This window comes from Miscanthus floridulus, unplaced genomic scaffold (genome assembly GCF_019320115.1).
Source record: "Miscanthus floridulus cultivar M001 unplaced genomic scaffold, ASM1932011v1 fs_128_1_2, whole genome shotgun sequence".
NCBI classification, from domain to species: Eukaryota; Viridiplantae; Streptophyta; class Magnoliopsida; order Poales; family Poaceae; genus Miscanthus; species Miscanthus floridulus.
Genome location: NW_027096227.1, coordinates 1 through 6,055, shown reverse-complemented (window position 1 = coordinate 6,055; position 6,055 = coordinate 1). Strand labels below are relative to the sequence as shown.

The 6,055-nt window shown below is 44.2% G+C and overlaps 1 pseudogene; it reads right to left on the bottom strand.

Annotated features, from left to right (window-relative positions):
- Positions 1-4,496: 4,496 nt before the first annotated feature.
- On the bottom strand, positions 4,497-5,609 carry LOC136530424 (uncharacterized; annotated as a pseudogene).
- Between the last annotated feature and the right edge of the window lie 446 nt (positions 5,610-6,055).

The following is a 6,055-nucleotide window of genomic DNA, read 5'->3' as shown; positions in this document are numbered from 1 at the left end:
TTTAGCCATTTGTTGTCATGGTTGTAAAGAAAAGATATATTGTGACATGGTTGCAGCTTCTGTTAATAGTGGTTCCACTTGTTTCTTTTGGTTGGATGTTTGGAATAATCACATCCTGTCCGTACAACTTTTCTCATTTGCTAAGGACCAAACAAACTATTACAGTGCAACAAGTATGCCCAGCTCAACTTGTATGACCTTTTCCATCGAGCTGGTTCTGGTTCTAAGTGACCTCCATCTACAAGCAACCCTAGACCAATGGACATATATTTAGGGTTCCTCCATCTTCACCACAAAGCCACAGGTCCATTTAGTGTTCAGATGTCTCTGGAAGTCATGCTGTCAGAACAAGCGCAAGGTGTGCTACTAGCTTCTGCGAGACCGTTTAGGATTAACTTTAGTTGGTGGGAATTTGATGGAAGTCATGCTGTCAGAACAAGCGCAAGGTGCATCTACAGGTATCTGATGGAAGAAGTTGAAGATGCCAGTTTGGACAAGTTTATAGCATAGATGATAAGATATCACTAGGGACAATGTCATTTTCGAGCAATAATTAAGTTTTATGCCCGATGGAGTTATATTGCCCTTGGAAGCAAACGCATGGCTAATGCACTGTAACACCCCAGGCCCGGCACATGGCCCAAGCCCACTCTGTCGAGGGGTGGGTCCCACCTACGTAGCAACCCGCTTGCGCTTTCGTCCTCACTTCGTACAAAACTGTTAAATGAAGGTTACTACGCGTCCTTAGTCTGGCTATTTAAGTTGGTTCGGCGAACTCAGAATTCACGATATGGTACTAAATTTCTGGTTGCACAGTGTTTTCCGCAGCTACACTAACTCGGCGCTACATAGCCCGAATTTAGTCCAGCCCAATTTAGCGCTACAACTACAGTAGCCCGGCCCAACCGCAATTCGGCCCATGAGCTGGGTCTCACATCCACCCACCCTTAATGGGTTCGACGTCCTCGTCGAGCTATCTAACTAGCTTACCCATACAGGTCAAATGCTCAAGATCGACTCTCTTGGCCCACGTCCGTATCACCAGCTCCCCGGCCCAAGTGCCATGCTAGCTATTGCAGAGCCATGCGCAACCTGTCCAAGCTCCCGAGCCATATATCCGTGAAACTGCGAGAGTTGACTCTGAATATCATTTGTAACATCCCATCCCGGCACACGGCCCAAGCCCACTCTGTCGAGGGGTGGGCCCCACCTACATAGCAACCCGCTTGCGCTTTCGTCCTTGCTTCGCGTAAAACGGTTAACCGAATGTTACTACGCGTCCTTGGCCTAGCTATTTAAGCTGGTTCGGCGAACTCATAATTCACGGCATGATACTAAACTTCTAGGCGCACAGTGTTTCTACAGCTACAGTACTCACGCTACAGTTGCCCAAATTTAGCCCGCCCCGATTCATCGCTATAGCTACAGTAGCCCAGGCCCAACCGCAATTCGGTCCATGAGCTGGGTCTCACATGCACTACAGGAGGTAATCATCAAGAAGAGTCAATTTTGGTTAAGACGATATTTTAGTATACAAGTTTTACTAAAAAAAACCGGGATATCTTAACCACTAAAATTGTCCAAAGGAGGCTAATTTGGGAAAACTGACTAGGCCGGTTTTGGAACTTCCGCAAATTGTAAATTGGATTTACATTAGCGTTCCTCTCGTCAAGATGGTCGAAATGCATATATAAAGCGTCAAATTGGAGTCTAGATAAGGAAGTTACAACATCAAAAGAGATCCATCAGTGGCCGATTTCCAAAATTGCCCAGTTTTGGCTGACTGAAATCGAATTAGAATTGTATTATTACGGAGATTTCAATCCATTATGAAACATAATCCCACCCCACCCTATGTTAATAAAGGGCCACTATCGATTGATTTAAATACAATCATACAAAACAATCTACAACTTTATATGTCAACACATGTTTTTGATATAATACCACCCCACCTTACTTGTTGTTGATCCTTGATCTGACAATCAAGGTTGGTGCCCTACACCTGCCGGGCAACCTAGGGCATCCCACTGATGTTCACATCCTGTTAGGTCCCTTCTGGGCGAGAGTTTCAATGGTTTTTTACTAGTTTGTGTGAAAACCTGTCATTTTTCGACATATATAAGCACAATAGTTATTTTTTACTAGTTGGCTTGTAAACTTAGCTGTTCTTTCACCATATAAGCGTCAGGAATGAACACAAAACCGTCAGGAATATAATTTCTGATGGGCAGCCGTCAAGATCAGCTTGACAGGAAAACAGAGAATTCCTGACGGACGTCCGACAGAAAATAATTCCTGACGGCAACCCCTGTCGGTTCTAAACCCACCGACGATTCCAGTGTATTGTCAACCTGACCGACAGGAATTTATGTCAGGAATCATAAACCGACAGAAATCAGCATATAATTCCTGTCGTTGTAGCCGTCAGGAGAAAAACCAGAAATAGGATTAAATTTCATTTTCCTGTCGCCCAGCCGTCAGGAAAGTAATGACAGAAATCCCTTCCAAGTTCCTGACGGGAGTGGTGACAGGAATCAAGATCATGCTCACAGGCATCCATTTTGATTCCAGGAAAACAAAAAAAAATATTATTCTACCACTTGTATTTGGCATCACAGGCACAAATTTATACACACATTCTAAATCCAAATTGCACATTACATTTCAAACTGGTTCACAAGTCCAAATTCACCACATTGCTCGAGAGTCTGACTTCAACAAGTCTTACATGCTAAGTAAGTAAGTTCAAGAGGCAAGACTTCACCAAGTCTAGCTGCTTACATGCCAACTAAATAACAGTTCAAGAGGCAAGACTTCAGCAAGTCTAGCTGCTTACATGCAAACTAAATAACAGAGATGCCTTTTCGCTCTCTGACATCTACATACTAGGTATATCACTGCTCAAAAGAGGTCAGCTTACTTCAACAGAAGCAAGTCAACTTGGAGCTTCACCATATACACTCAACTCAACAAAAGGAGTCAAAAGAGGCTTACACTGTCTAGACACTATTTCAGTCTATGTTAGTGTTGCCTTTGAAAGGGGTTATGACGCCTAAGAGGGGGGTGAATTAGGCAACTTAAAACTCTAACTCTAAACTATGGTCTATTTTTTTATTCTTAGCAAAACATATGCATAAGATAAACTATCTAAATGTGCAACTATAGTTTTGCTTGTGTGTTGCTATCTCTACCATAAAAGGGGTTATGCAAACAATATAAATACGGAAGCTAAAGATTAAGGTAGAGATATGTAAACTCTCGTCGATGACTCCGATATTTTTATCGAGGTATCGAGAAGCGCGCAAGCTTCCCTCTAGTCCTCGTTGGAGCCCCTCGCAAGGGCCAAGCTCTCGGTCAGGTAACTCTGTGGATAGCCTCGGGCCTTCCCCACGCTTAAGTGGGTCTCCAGTGTTTCTTCCGGCAAGCCTCTCCCAGACCGCTTCCCGCCGTCTTCACTATCAAGCTTTCGGCCAAAACGTCATGGGCCTGTTCCCTCCGGTACACGGTGGCGACCACACCACAAACGCGGTTGGTGTGATCTTACAAGACTACAAGCCCCTCTGATGTACAACAATGGTACGCGCAAGCACCGAGTGGTAAGAAATATGCAAACCTCACTAAACACTAGGTCTAAACCTAGAGCAAGCGCATAAGCGGTGGTCTAATCAACCTAAGCACTTCACAAAACACCTACGCTAATCACCTAATGAATCACAAAGCACTATGCAAGTGGAGATCACTAAAATGGTGTATCAACACCCTTGGTATGTTTTCTTAGCTCCACACTACTCAAATGGCCGGTTGGGGGTCTATTTATAAGTCCCACTGAGACAGTAGTCGTTGGGGACCAAACCCACTTTTCTGCTACTGACCGGACGCTGATCACGTCTTGACCGGACGCGTCCGGTCGTCCCAACCGTTGGAGCGTGCATGTTGATCGGACTCTGGGCTGAGTTCGGTCATCATTGACCGGACGCATCCGGTCGCACTGGCGCCGCTCTGGAACCTCTTTGGACTCGATCGGACGCTGCACTTCGTGCGTCCGGTCGTCTAGTCTGCTGCGTCCAGTCACACTGAAAACACTGCCGTGACGATGAACAGTGTCACCGTGCGTCCGGTCACTGCTTCGCTCAACGTCCGGTCACTACTGCTCACCGTCCGGTCACATCTACCGACACCTGGTGCTGCCTGGCACTTGATCGGAGCGTCCGATCACTCATAGGTCCGCGTCCGGTCACCTCTGCCGGGCTCGTTTCTTCGTGATTTTGCGTCTGGCTTGGCTCTAATCTTCGTGCTTTGGACTTTGCTTGACCTTGTATGTCTTCTATGCATCTTCACATGTCTTTCTTGAGGTGTTGATCATCGAATCATCACGTCGCCTTCGTCCAAGTCATGTTTTGCACCATATTGAACTACAAAACAATTACTTGCAAATTCATTAGTCCAATTTGGTTGTGTTGGTCATCAAACACCAAAATCTAAAGTAAATGGGTCTAGGATCCATTTTCCTTACAACCTTCATTCTCTTCGATGCCATTATTGCTCTCTAGACCACCAGAACCAGCGTCTCCAGCATGGGATGATTTTGTACCCTACAAAGTGATAGAACTTAAATTGATGAGTGATTCTAACAGTAAAGACAACACATGACAACTCAAGTCCAAGAGATATAATTTGAATAAGCTAAACAATTTGAATAAGTGAATGAAATGAGATGTATTTTCTCCAATTCCTCTTGTAGCACAAAGAAAAACTACAGCGAGACCTTATGTGATACAAGATGCACAATGCTAAAAATGGACATAGTTAACATTGCATAACAGTAAATATACACAAGTAGGACAACCAATCGACGTTAATCAACCTGCAGCCATACATGTTGGTGCTCACAGCCAAAGTATATGTAACTGAACATCACACGATACGAAGAGATGAAAGCTAGATATAGACCTGTTCAATTGGTGGCATAGAAGCATTTGCATTTGCATTTGCACTTGCACTGACTGACTGCAGGATGTCTGTAATTTCTGCTGGTAGTTCCATGTTCAGCTTGTCAAAAATATCCTAAAACACAAGATGATTAGAGAATATTTTGAAGCAAATGATTAGGTACATATAGTATGTCAAATTAGCTCAAATACCTTCATATGTTTGGTTAGTACAAGTCCAATATTGTTGCTCCGAGCGTTCTGCTCCAACAGCGCATTCCTCCTCAAAAGATATTGATAAGACATTGAATTTGCTTGGCTTGTTGTGTTTGTCCTCCTACTAGATCCTTTCATCTCAGTTTTTCTTATAGCACCATTTGCTATTGGCACACGACCATGAGCTAAGCCACGACCACTACTTTTGTATAGCACAATAGGATCAAACTTCTGCGCTGCTCACAATCATCTGGATGTTCAGCCTCAAGAGCAGCAAAGTAATCATCCTATGAAACAAAAAAGTTCATGCTACCCTTCATATCATACTACAAAACCTTAGATATTTAAAAATCAGGTGGAACATACAACACGTTGTTGGGCCTTTTGGCTTGGAATCGGACCACTATTTCCATTGCTATCACAATTTTTGACACCCGACTTCATGGAGCAAAATGTATTCATGTCAGTGGCTGTGTGTGGACCATAAGTCTTTCCCTGTGACATAGAGATCTAATTAGAAAGTTGTTCAACACAACAGTAATATATGGACATGTAGAGTTCAGCTCATCACAACTTACCAGATATTGTTTGGTTGGACCATATGGTCGAGATCCGCCCCTGACAGGAATCTAAACTCTTTGCTGACGGCTATATTATTTTCCTGACGGTTCTGACAAACCGATAGGAAATATCTTCCTGATTCCCGTCGGTTTTCAGTGGCCGACAGGAATGGTCTCGGATTCCTGTCGGTTTTTTAAAAACCGTCAGGATTTCACGTAGCTGACAGGAATTTTCCCTGGTCTGGTAGTGAGCTGCCGTAGCATCGCTTGGCTCGTGATGCGTCGCCCTTCGGCTGCCTCGATGACGACACAAATCCGTAGTAGCAAGCGTTGCAGGCTCTACAGCCT